This window comes from Palaemon carinicauda, chromosome 40, assembly GCF_036898095.1.
Source record: "Palaemon carinicauda isolate YSFRI2023 chromosome 40, ASM3689809v2, whole genome shotgun sequence".
In the NCBI taxonomy this organism is placed as follows: Eukaryota; Metazoa; Arthropoda; class Malacostraca; order Decapoda; family Palaemonidae; genus Palaemon; species Palaemon carinicauda.
Genome location: NC_090764.1, coordinates 44,001,006 through 44,016,005, shown reverse-complemented (window position 1 = coordinate 44,016,005; position 15,000 = coordinate 44,001,006). Strand labels below are relative to the sequence as shown.

Below are 15,000 nucleotides of genomic sequence, written 5' to 3'. Positions count from 1 at the left end.
ATATACTATATATATATATATATATATATATATATATATATATATATATATATATATATATATATATGTATATATACATACATATATGTATGTATGTATGTATTTATATATATATATATATATATATATATATATATATATATATATGTATATATGTGTGTGTTTGTGTATATATATATATATATATATATATATATATATATATATATATATATATATATATATTTGTATATATGTGTGTGTGTTTACATTTATATGTGAACTGCTTAAAACATCCATAGAAAGTCAGCCCATTTTACTTGGCTTTCATCGATAATACACTTCTTTTGTACAAACCTTGGTACCACATTCTTCACCTATTTTTGTGATACGCCTCTTCTCTCATCCTACCATTGTATACTGGACAATCTTCCCTGCTTCTCTACCACTCATATTAATAAATAAATTTTCTCTTCCCAGTGTCTCAGTATCCATTTAAAACTTTATTCTTGCTCCCATTTACACGGTTATCTCCTCTTGGATACTTTCAAACTCTTTTATTTAATTGTTCTCCGCTATTCCAGTCAGTAATGTAGCAACAGAAATTGAACTATTCCATCCTCAATTAACATCTCATTACTTTTATTACATCTACATCCACAGACTTCCTACATCACTCCCTCCATAAAGACATTTAACATTCATGCAGCAATAACACCTTGCTGTCAGAGACATTGCTTCGTAGCGAACCAGTCGCTCTCATCTACATATTCTAACAATATCATTCATGTAAATGCTTTCAAGATTAAAAGCTGCTTCTCTTTGCTTTATCAATGTTTCACCTTTCTCCAATAAGCAGTTATATGCTAGAGAAGTCAATTGTCTTCCATTACCATCACTCGCTATCTTGAATTATATAGTTTTTTTTAAATGAGTTTTTCGAATAATCATTTCTCAACTTTTGGTCCAACCTTGGAAATATAAATTATATGAGTATTTTTTGTTAAACTTCTGCATAAGTACATGCAAATTTTATTGATTATTTCTTTACATTCATTCACCTTTATATAGTTTTTACATGTTGGCATTCTGTAATGAACATGACTTTATCAAATTTAGGGCCATTTGACATGTTTCATAGGAATGAGAGAATGTTAAGAATGGTGATAAGAATAGTCTTACTACTGTTGTTGCTTCTACTGCTAATGGGTATTATCATCGTTAACATTATTTTACCTGTACAGCTGTTTAAATATAGAATGCTATAATTTCTATTTGTATGATAAAGAGGTATCCCAAAAATGCTAATAGCCAAACACGAAAAAGAAAAAAAAAACAGTAAAGACGTAACACATAAAGAATCTAAAACACTGCTTAATAAAAGTTAAGAGTTAAAAATATAGTGCTAAACATATTGTAACCTTGCTTATATTTATAGACACCAAAAGTAATAATACTGATGTAAATAGTTTTGCAGCAATGAACACAAAAAATATATTTTAAATGGCATATCAAAGGACTGTAGATTCTGGAGCTCCGCCAAGAGAGGAACCTTATGCTGATTCCAGAATCAGAGGCGCTATATATGATGACACTAGTTCTCTTTTCAAACAAACATTATGGAATATAGCAAAATGGGATACCTTCCAGCAAGTTTCTGAATCATAATAGATATTAATAAGGAAGTGGAAACTTATTTTTCTTTGTAAGGTCAAGATCACAGAAGATTACAGACATCCAAATGAAAAATATTCCAGCAATGGTTTATCAGTGATCTGAAACAAGTGGTATTATCCCAGTCGTTAATGTAGTTTTACGAAGCCTTACAGACATCAATTATGTTATTCACGTTCTTCGAAAGAGAAACTTGGAATCAACGGTAACAATATATTATCATTCATTCATTACAATGGGATCTATTCACAGCAAACCATGGAGTGGGAGTTTGCATAAAGTTCATCTGGCCAGGGAAATAAACTTATTTCACCACAGTCTACACCACTTCCTAATTTATTTAACATTAGCATAGAGTGAATAAGTGTAACACCTATTGCTTCATTTACATGTTGTGCTAAACAGTTTTCAAAGATGAAAATTATGTCGTTTGTGAATAGAGTGGACAAGTGTTGACAAATACTAACCTGTGGAGCTTCAAACATAACATATCGTGTTACTAAAACGAACCCAACAATGATTGTTAACTGGGATCACTTTAAGGTAAGAATCAACTTTGATTGAGATTTATCACGTGGCCTCCAACATACAGCTGAAAAAAGTATGTTTACTAGTCATAATGTTAATAAAATCAAAGGTAGCCCTAAAAGTGGTTTTAACCATTTAGGGCTAGTGTCCATTGTCAAAGTTGATTTGGACTCAAGTAGGTCTATATGAATTGGATTTAAAAGTGTGTCCCGGCTTTTGGACGTATTTTTTCATTAGTATTTATACCAATAAAAATGCTTGTTCAGGTATAGGTAAGTGAGAAATAACTTAAAGTATCATAATGGGTGTCTTAAATTGTGCAAAATGTCTGATGCAAAATTAAATGAATAATTTATTGACCTTTATCATTTGTCTTTTGTCAGAGAACGGGGCTTTCGCCACTGGACCTCTTAAGAACGTCAGTGATTTCTCTTGCTGGAGTCGAGGTGTCTGTCGTGTCCTTAGAAGGGCATCCGGTCAATGTTCCTAAGACAAAGAGATCCTACGGGACTCGTGTGTGGCTCTCAGCACGCCCCACTCACCCTTTGGATCAGCTGCTACTTTTACACAGACTTCAGGTGAGATTTTATATCGTTCTTGAATTTTTAATGCAAATAACATCCGAATAACTGTTAATTCTGTCATTTAAATCAACCCTTCAAAGTAAGAACATCACATGTAATATTCTTGGGTGGTTTTCTAACGACCAACAAATCTGGCCTTCCTTGAAAATGCAGATTCGAAGCTACATTATTATCCTAAGTAAAAATATTTACGGATATTTGTGCATATTTAATATTCTTGGTTGGTTTTCTAACGACTAACAAATCTGGCCTTCCTTAAAAATGCAGATTTAAAGCTACATTATTATCTGAAGTTATAAATATTTACGGATATTTGTGCATATTTGATATTCCTGGGTGGTTTTCTAACGACTAACAAATCTGGCCTTCCTTGAAAATGCAGATTTTGAAGCTACATTATTATCTGAAGTCATAAATCTTTACGGATATTTGTGCATATTTGATATTCCTGGGTGGGTCTCTAACAACTAAGAAATCTGGCCTTCCTTTAAACATGCAGATTTGAAGCTACATTATTATCTGAATTTATAAATCTTTACGGATATCAGTACATATTTTTTTCTTCTCATTCATTAATATCTAGAATAATCTATGTTCCACATATAATCAATCATCTGTCATTATTGTATTTTTAATCTTCTCAAATGAGAACTGCAAAATGAGGTTAATGTACGAATTGAGGTTTCTTTAATGTTAATGTTGCCTCACTACGCCGCTTTATGAGGACCTCGGGATTAGAACAGAGTTTCGAGGGACGATATAATTGCGCAGTTTGAATCGATGAAATCAAATGGACTGAGACCTAGAACATAGTTATTATCATCGTTAACGTTATTTTACTTGTACATCTGTTTAAATATAGAATGCTATAATTTATATTTGTATGATAAAGAGATATCTCAAAAATGCTAATAGCCAATCACGAAAAAGAAAAAAAAAACAGAAAAGATGAAACACATGAATCTGAAACAGTGCTTAACAAAAGTTAAGTCAGAAATATAGTGCTATACATATTTTAACCTTGCCTAGATTTATAAACATAAAAAAGTTATGCTAAGGTTTCTTTTTTTCTTCTTTTTTTTAACCGTAGAGATTGTGTTATTTAAAAAGGTAATGGTTAAAGACAATTCATTTTACGTTCTAGTAACTTGATAACCTTCTTTATCCCAGCTTTTCATTTAATTTTTGGATTTATTCATGAAAACTATATTTATTAAAAAAAAGGGGACACATATAACAATGATTTACAAGATTGTGTTAGTTATGCATATAAAAAAATCGAAAAGTCCAAAAGTTCAAAGAAATGTAAGAACTCATATTGAAGACAGAGATTTGTGGAACTTAAATGAACGTCTATCAAAAATAAAAACGATGAAATATACACTTCATATCTTAAATGTATAAGCGTTTAAACATATTGATAGGTTCCTCAAATGTGTGCAAGTGTTATCATTGGGTATTGATGGAAAAAATCAATTGGTAGTTTATATAAGATCAATATACCGTTTTGAACAGAATTCCTGAACTGATAAAATTGCAGGTTTCGAAAGAATCCAGCGTGGAAATCGTAGACGTCGGTTTGGGATCTTGCGTATCCCTTCCTCCTCCAAGAAATTCCCTTAGTTCAGGGGAAGGAAGTGGAAGAGAGGGAGTAGTGGAAGAAGATTTAGTATGGGTGGTAGACGCAAATACAACCGCCCTCGTCACGCCTCGCTTGGTGGCCAACTTCAGTGGCTGCGACTGTAAGGGAAAACCGAAGATTTCTCATCTGCATCATCATCATATCGAAAACCAGGTTCGGGTCAGTGAAGCCCCAGGTTATGGGCCTCTTCCGAACGTTGCTGCTATATCACATCTATCTCTATGTCAGTCGAATCCCTGCCTCAACGGAGGGAGGTGTATTGCAAGTTCTACAGGACCAAGGTATTACGAATGAATGTTGTTTATTTCCTTAGTGGCTCTCTCTCTCTCTCTCTCTCTCTCTCTCTCTCTCTCTCTCTCTCTCTCTCTCTCTCTCTCTCTCTCTCTCTCTCTCTCTCTCTCTTTATTACTTATAAAACATCGTTATGATTTTGAAAATGGGTCTATTCTAGCGCCAACAAAACACGTCTAAATTTTAGACTCATGACATCTTCGTGGCCAAGTGGTAGAGGTAAAAATCTTTTAAAAGTCTAGCTTATCGTGTGGATTCGATTCCGACCATGAGAATAGTTTCACTACTTTCCGTTATATGTATGTTCAGTTATAATAGCGGTAATTGTAGCCAAAATGAGTTATGAAGTAGAGATGTTTAGAAGCTACGGTGTCCATTTCAAATACATTCGTAAGCAGTAAAAATGTAAACTAATATATATATATATATATATATATATATATATATATATATATATAGATATATATATATATATATATATATATATATATATATATATATATATACAGTATATATTATTATATGTATATATATGTGTATATATATACATGATATATGTGTTTAGATATATACATATATATGTATATATATACATATATATATATATATATATATATATATATATATATATATATATATATAATGTATATATATATATATATATATATATATATATATATATATATATATATATATATGTGTGTGTGTGTGTGTGTGTGTGTGTGTGTGTGTGTGTGTGTTGAAGGAAGGGGGTATGACTGTACTTGAATGGTTGGTGAGATTGTTTAATATGTGTTTTGTGTTGTCAATGGTACCAGTAGATTGGGTTTGTGCATGTATTGTAACACTATATAAGGGTAAGGGAGATGTGCATGAGTGTTGTAATTCAAGAGGTATTAGTTTGTTGAGTGTAGTTGGAAAAGTGTATGGTAGAGTAATGATTAATAGGATTAAGGATAAAACAGAGAATGCAATCTTAGAAGTACAGGGTGGTTTTAGAAGAGGTAGGGGTTGTATGAATCAGATTTTTACAGTTAGGCAGATATGCTAGAAATATTTAGCAAAAGGTCAGGAGGTGTATGTTGCGTTTATGGATCTGGAGAAAGCGTATGATAGAATTGATAGGGAAGCAATGTGGAATGTGATGAGGTTATATGGAGTTGGTGGAAGGTTGTTGCAAGCAGTGAAAAGTTTTTGCAAAGGTAGTAAAGCATGTGTTAGAATAGGAAATGAAGTGAGTGATTGGTTTCCGGTGAGAGTGGGGCTGAGACAGGGATGTGTGATGTCGCCGTGGTTGTTTAACTTGTATGTTGATGGAGTGGTGAGAGAGGTGAATGCTCGAGTGCTTGGACGAGGATTAAAACTGGTAGACGAGAACGACCGTGAATGGGAGGTAAATCAGTTGTTGTTTACGGATGATACTGTACTGGTCGCAGACACAGAAGAGAAGCTTGACCGACTAGTGACAGAATTTGGAAGGGTGTGTGAGAGAAGGAAGTTGAGAGTTAATGTGGGTAAGAGTAAGGTTATGAGATGTACGAGAAGGGAAGGTGGTGCAAGGTTGAATGTCATGTTGAATGGAGAGTTATTTGAGGAGGTGGATTAGTTTAAGTACTTGGGGTCTGTTGTTGCGGCAAATGGTGGAGTGGAAGCAGATGTACGTCAGAGAGTGAATGAAGGTTGCAAAGTGTTGGGGGCAGTTAAGGGAGTAGTAAAAAATAGAGGGTTGGGCATGAATGTAAAGAGAGTTCTATATGAGAAAGTGATTGTACCAGTTGTGATGTATGGATCGGAGTTGTGGGGAATGAAAGTGATGGAGAGACAGAAATTGAATGTGTTTGAGATGAAGTGTCTAAGGAGTATGGCTGGTGTATCTCGAGTAGATAGGGTTAGGAACGAAGTGGTGAGGGTGAGAACGGGTGTAAGAAATGAGTTAGCAGCTAGAGTGGATATGAATGTGTTGAGGTGGTTTGGCCATGTTGAGAGAATGGAAAATGGCTGTCTGCTAAAGAAGGTGATGAATGCAAGAGTTGATGGGAGAAGTACAAGAGGAAGGCCAAGGTTTGGGTGGATGGATTGAGTGAAGAAAGCTCTGGGTGATAGGAGGATAGATGTGAGAGAGGCAAGAGAGCGTGCTAGAAATAGGAATGAATGGCGAGCGATTGTGACGCAGTTCTGGTAGGCCCTGCTGCTTCCTCCGGTGCCTTAGATGACCGCGGAGGTAGCAGCAGTAGGGGATTCAGCATTATGAAGCTTCATTTGTTGTGGATAACGGGGTAGGGTGGGCTGTGGCACCCTAGCAGTATCAGCTGAACTCGGTTGAGTCCCTTGTCAGGCTGGGAGGAACGTAGAGAGTAGAGGTCCCCTTTTTGTTTTGTTTCATTTGTTGATGTCGGCTACCCCCCAAAATTGGGGGAAGTGCCTTGGTATATGTATGTATGTATGTATATATACATATGTGTGTATATATATACATATATATACATATGTGCATATATACATATATATACATGTGTGTATACATATATATATGTATATATATGTATATATATATTATATATGTATATATATATATATATATATATATATATATATATATATATATATATATATATATATATATAGCTATATGTCTGTGTTTGTAAATTTCTACCTCATATTAGGATCAAAACTTAGTCTTCAAATGAAAGCCAGGGTAGCTATCAATCATCTCACCAGAAACCATAAAAAGAGAGGGAATCAAATTGCTAATTACATTTCAGTATTTGCCTGGTTAGATCCTTGTTTTAATGCCAAAAAGTTTTACCAAACTTCTCGACTCACCAAGTGCCCCAGTTGATAGTATTTAATTAAAATTCTTCCTAATTATTCAATATATGATGAAAATTTAAAAAAAATCTTATATTGATTCATTAAGGGCTATTCGAATTCAATTATTTCCACTCAGACAATTTCAAATTTTTATTAGATTATTCAATTGTTCTTTACTAGTTTATTTGATTTTTCTTCACGACCTGGTGGATTGTGAAGTTGGGTAAAACTCGCAAGTATGTAAGAGAGTTGTGTGAAGAGGTAAATCCTTAAATGCAGTTAGCACTTTAGATTCCAACTTTTATGATTTCGGCTTTACTTGTAGTTTATATATTTCCTCATTTCCTTTCCTCACTGAGCTATATTTCCCGGTTGTATCCTGATTTTCCAACTAGGGTTTTAGCTTAGCAAGTAATAATAATAATAATAATAATAATAATAATAATAATAATAATAATAATAATAATAATAATAATAATAATAATAATGATAATGATAATAATTGATAGCTACCCTGTCTTCCATTTCAAGAGACTTAAGTTTCAATCCTAATGTGATGTATATATTTTTTCTTATTGAGCATGATTTATGCACGTATGTTTATATATATATATATATATATATATATATATATATATATATATATATATATATATATATATATATATATATATATATGTGTGTGTGTGTGTGTATATATATGTATATATATATATATATATATATATATATATATATATATATATATATATATATATATATATATATATAGTGTGTGTGTGTGTGTGTGTGTTCACAAGGAAATTTATTATATATATGAAGAGATCAATGTTGGTTTTTCAGGCTTCTGAATGTTATTGTGTAGAACTGTAGATAGAAAAATATGCTAGCCTCTTATTTTCAAGTCCAATTGGGAGTTTGCTTTTACAGGATAAATTTTAAAGGGAGGATTATTTTCCAAACTCTAAGAAGTATCTGAAAAATATTTTCTTATGTTATAAGCTATGAAGCACTACATAAATATATTTGTTTTTAATATTTTCTTTTAACGGTGAAAGTTTATCTGAGGGAAGTATTGTTAAAATAATAGGAAAAGCTTTGTACAATATATTAGAATGATTAAAATCAATAATAATATTTAGAATAATTAAAAGCAATAGTAAAATTAGAATAATTAAGAGCAAAAATATTTAGAATAAATAAAATAGTAATTAATTGTTTTTATCATTATTTTAATATTTAGATTATTTTTATTTTAACTGCCCCAAGAAGGTTCTTTTAAATTTAAAACTACTGTATTACCATGACTAACCCAAGGATAATAACCGAGATCATCTATTATCTATACCTATCATTCATGAACTGACCAAACGACACCTTGACCGTCCCTGGCAGATGTGTGTGTCCCGCAGGCACCGATGGATCTATCTGCAAGCAACTGGGCCGATACTTCGGAGGGAAAGGATGGGCGTGGCTGGCGCCCATACCACCCTCTCCCACAGCCCACATTAGTCTTGAGATAAGGACTACGCGAAAAGATTGCCTCATCCTCTATTCGGGGCCAAGGCATGACATTTTCGGATTCGATTCACGACAGCTTTATTTGCAGGTTTGTCAGTGTTAACTATATGCGACCTGTTTAGAATTCTAGGTGTGATTCTTCATGACAAATTTACTTTTGGAAAACACATTTAGTTTGTTTCTACTTCAATTACACAAAAAATGGTTTATTGATAAAGTCTTTTGATGTTATCGGTGACCAAACTATCTTTAGGATATTATTTAATTCTCTCATTCTACTTTGTTTCGAGTACTGTTCCCCTGTCTGGTCTTTAGGTGCTGAATCTCATATTAAATTGTTAGACAAAAACTGATGGTCTATTAAATTCCATATTCTTGATCTAGATATTAATCTCTGATACCGTCGTTCAGCTAGTTCTCTATGCATATTGCATAAAGTTTTTCATAATTATGACCACCCTTTGCATCCCGTTCTTCTCAGACTGTACCATCTTTTACATTACACTAATATGCAGTTAAATCTACAAGTCTTGCCTTTTCCAACCTAAGACTCCACACACACAGTAATCTAAAAGCTTTATTCCAACTGTGACAAGATGATGGAATTAACTTCTTAATTTAGCGGTCAATCAATGGAACAACAGGAGTTAAAACTTCTTACAAATGCCTTTATGCCTCTATCTTTCCATAGTTTAAATATGATCTTGAAATTTTTCATATTTTTATTTATTACTTCTCACATACAGTATATTTATTTCCTTTCTTCACTGATCATATTCCTGTTGTACTCAATACCTTGTAGCATCCTTATTTTCCAATTAGAATTGTAGCTTAGCTAGTAATGATAATCACACACGCGCTCTCTCTCCCTCCCCCCTCTCTCTCTCTCTCTCTCTCTCTCTCTCTCTCTCTCTCTCTCTCTCTCTCTCTCTCTCTCTCTCTCTCTCAAGTAGTTGCCCGTAAAAATGTTCTTATTACATGGCTAACAACTTTATTACTGTTCTCTCACTCTCAGTGAATCTGATATTTTCGTGGGAAGAGAGCAATTTTCGTTGTTTCAAGGGTTTAACAAACCACTCAAATGTTCATTAAAATACTAGATCAGTTCTATTTTAAACACTTACTGAAGATATATTATATCTCAGAACTTCTGTTAAACGTAATAAAGGAATCATTCGGGTTTTTTAACCTTTATCCGTATATGAATCGTGTGGTTTCCTCACTTTTACTTACCATAGTTACTAGAGACTGATTTCTTCAATTAAATACTTTTATTATATCAGTATTACTGTTACAGTAATTATTCGAGGGTGATATCAATATTAGTTTTTATCTCATAACGCAGCCTGTCAAGGCATATTTATGTTTCTGGATTTTTTTTTTTTTTTTTTTTTTTTTTTTTTTGAAAAATGCTGCTACTGTTTGTTAGTGAGCCTTATTCTCTTCTTAATCGTTTATGGATATATCTTTCGTCTACATACAGACCACTCGCATGTAAACACAACACAGTATACTGTATATATATATATATATATATATATATATATATATATATATATATATATATATATATGTATATATATATATATATATATATATATATATATATATATATATATATACATATGTGTGTGAGTATGTGTGTATGTATGTATATATATATATATATATATATATATATATATATATATATATATATATATATATATATATATGTATATATATATATATATATATATATATATATATATATATATATATATATGTATGTGTATATATGCATATATATACATATATATATATATATATATATATATATATATATATATATATATGTATATATATATGTATATATATAATGTATGTATTTATATATTGTGTATTCTATATATATATATGTATATATATATATATATATATATATATAAATATATATATATATATATATATATATATATATATATATATATATATATATATATATATATATATGATATATATATATATAAATATATATATATATACATATATATAATTGCACATATACATACTGTATATATAGAGAGAGATAGTGAAATGTCTCAGCGACTTGACCTTCATTTACCCAAAGATTAAGTATTCATTGTATAGTTGATAGGGTGAGAAATAGGGAGAGACCCGTATGGGCAGTGGTGAAAGACTTGAACCAGTAGATTTGCATAGGTGATTGGGACGAAACCTAATGGAAGCAGGTGGTAGGGCGAGAACGGAGGGGAGGAGTCATTTCGTGAGACTAGCACGGGAGCCACCGGATTTTCTGAGATGGAATATGTGGTAAAGTTGGTTCGGTGGAATTTGGAGTCTGATTGTATGAAGTGAAACTTGAGCATTTTATGAATGTGAAAAAGTTTGTTAAGATGAAGTGATAGCGCAGTCTCCCTTATATGATAAAGAGTAAGTGTCTGTCTGTGTATATGTATATGTATATATAAATATATATATATATATATATATATATATATATATATATATATATATATATATATATATATATATATATATATATATATATATATATATAAAATGTATGTATGTATGTCTATTGCGGTCACACTTAGTGGTGTATGCTACGTGTGTGGTGCGTTGTCAAATGTCGAGTCGTCTGAACGAAAACACCGAACACTTACTGTACTCTTAAGCTATACTGTAGTGATGTTACTGTGCATACAGTATATTACAGTAATATACACTATAGTGTCAGCGAGTGCTATATTACAGTATTATGGTACTGGATAGGGCTAACAGTGTTTTGTTATAGGGGAGAAAGTGAGTATTCATATACTGGTGGGAAGGTTTGTAGTTAGGAAAGGGGAAGGTGGTGGGAAGGGTTGAATCCTTGTGTTCGTATAGCTATACTGTATATATTTAGCCACCATTTTTGACGGGTCGCCTAAACTAGTATATGTAGAGAAATTGAGGGTTCAGAATGCTATCAGTGCTGAGATACTTAGCTCTAAGGTAGGTGTAGGTGGAAAAAAATGTATCCATATGTTTTGATGTGGTAGAAAGAATAGAAACATATTAGTCATCTATCAATAGAATAATTAAGTAATTAGCGAAAAAAACAATAAATCAGACATTTTGGAAAGTTGGAGAAGACCAAGGAATAGATGTTAACCTTCTGGTACTGTTCTATTGAAAGATTTTGATCTTACATGCACGATAGTTGCGGTAAGATCGTGCAAGAACTAGGCAACAGGTGGTCCATTTAGAGGCATAAAAGGAATTCAAGGCTATTGAGAAGAACTTTAGAGAGAATACTTTGGATAAGAGGAGAATTAAATTAGTTTTTTAAATTATTTAAATTCATAGAAATTATATCCTTCACACCCTCACAGTCATCCTTCAGACTACCCCCACATAATCATAAATGCATGTTTCTAGTAATAGAATATCAATGTCTTTATGCGTTTGTTCGTGCAAACATGAAACACTCAATAGACCAGAAATTCACAAATTTAATTTATTTAAAAGTTCTGTCCTGAAATTAAGGTGATGGGCATTGTAATGACTTAGATTCTTTCCTGATATGATTCATCTCTGAAGGCATATGTTTCGTGTTGTAGCATAGTCTTACATATACTTCAAGTTCCTTATTAAAGATCATACTATCATTTAAACCCAAGCTAATTCATATGTTATGAGATTAGATACGTATTTATTTCACACTGTTCCAAATAATCGAAACGCATTCGACCGATTATAAAGACTCAACTTCTGCTTTAACATTAAGTAAATAAACTACTAACAGTATCCCGGTCTTTCTTGATTGTCTTAGAGTCCTTTTGTTCAGGAAGATGTGCTGAGTTTGGAGCTAACAAACGGACACCCTCAACTGTTGCTTGATCTTGGCACCGGACCTATTTTCTTGGGCACAGCAAACGCTTCCTCTTTAGCCGATGACCGTTGGCATAGGATTGACCTATTTTGGGGTAAACAGGTAATGTGATTTTGAGTTTTTGTTTCATGAATGTATCTAACATCATATAGTAGAGAATGCCAAATATGTAAATTATAAAATGATGCACACTTATTGATAGGAAAAGGTCTTGTGTACTCTCCTGGAAACTGGATTTTAAGAATAAATACTGTGATAAAATGTAGCTAATTCATCTTTTTCAGACGTAACTTAAATTTGTAGCATACATTGTGTTTTATATACAAGTCAGTTTTCTGACAAATGTAACATAATGTAAACTGGAATTGCAGCAAAAGATTATCTTATAAGACCTTATTCTATTTGAGAATAAAAATATATTTATCGATATTTACGTATAACAGCATATTTATCATATTTTTTTTCATATTACATGATGTGAAAGTGTGAGTTGTAAAGATATGAGACACCTGCCATTTTAGGAAAATGTAACTTTGTGTGTTATGATATCTTCCAGATCTGTTTATCTCTTCATGCATACGTAGTACATATTCATTACCTTGGAAGATTACATAAATCGAAAATCTTAAAGTCTAATAAAATAGAAATCGGAAAGAAAGGATACTTATCTTAATAACAACTTAAGATGAGCGCTAAGTATCCTTTATGTTGTTTAGGAAATGATGATAATCATTAGCCATGAAGAAGCAAATCTTATATAGATGTGATATTGAACAAATGAAAAAAATGTCTTTAGGTAGAAAGTGTACTGACCAAATTTTCATTTCAAGACATATTGTAAAGCAGTGTGAAGAACATAGAAATCCACTTTTGATGGCTTTTGTGGACTGAAAAAGACTTTGATAGTGTGTACCGGCCAATTTTGTAGAGAGTCCTATGTTATTACGGAGTTCATCTTAAATTTGTAAATTTGATTAAGTCTGTTCATGAGCATAGCAAGTGCAAAGTTAATGGAGTCCTATCAAATAAATTTCCAGGGAACAATGGAGTACTCCAAGGGAATGTGTTGTCACCAATGTTGTTTAATCTCCCTATGGCTTTTGTAATGCATAGAACAGTTGGGAATGGCAGAGAAGGTTTGGACTGGATTGGTAACAGGATATTAGCTGACCTAGTGTATGCTGATGACGCTTACCTTATTAGCAGGACACCACAGGACTTGTAAAGCTTGCTTAACAGATGGTATGAAATATCACATGAGGTTGGATGATGGTGAGAACGGAATATGCAATGGAAGATGAAATAACATTAGAAGGAGAAAGGATTAATGAGGTGGAATCATTTAAATATTTAGGAACTATGATCTCTAATAGGGTCTTTAAAATTGGAGTTTAATGAAAGATTGAAAAAAGCAAATCAGATAATGGCTAGGCTATGTAAAATTTGGAAATCAAATCGCATGAAATTACATATAAAAATCAGGCTATCAGTTTAATGAGATCGGTGTTTCTGTATGGACATGAGTGTGGTATGTCAATGAAACATTATCAAACAGATTTTGTAGATTTGAGAACGAAGACCTCAGAAGAATATTGGGAGCTAATAGCAGGACAGGATTAGAAATAAAACTATATGAGAGATTACTCGAGTGCCATATGTGGATGAGATCATGGTGAGGGGTAGATGGAGATGGTTTGAGCATGCTCTTCCCACACCCCGAGGGAGACTAGTTCACCAAACTTTCAACTGGGCTCCACAAGGCACTAGAAGAGTTGGAAGATCCAGGCTTACATGGTTGAGGACTATGAAGTATGAAATAGGATACTATGAATGGAGAAGTATTGATCTAAAAGGTCAAAATAGAGACGATTGGCGAAATTTAACTCAGCTCTTTGCGTCAATAGGCGTAGGAGATGATATGTATATATACATATATATATATATATATATATATATATATATATATATATATATATATATATATATATATGCGTGTGTGTGTGTGTATATATATATATATATATATATATATATATATATATATATATATATATATATATATATATATATATATATATATAATGTAAAATAAG

General features: G+C 32.1%; 1 pseudogene; it reads left to right on the top strand.

The window, feature by feature from the left end:
• LOC137631745 (putative neural-cadherin 2) overlaps positions 1-15,000 on the top strand; it is a 202,205-nt pseudogene that overhangs the window by 148,874 nt on the left and 38,331 nt on the right.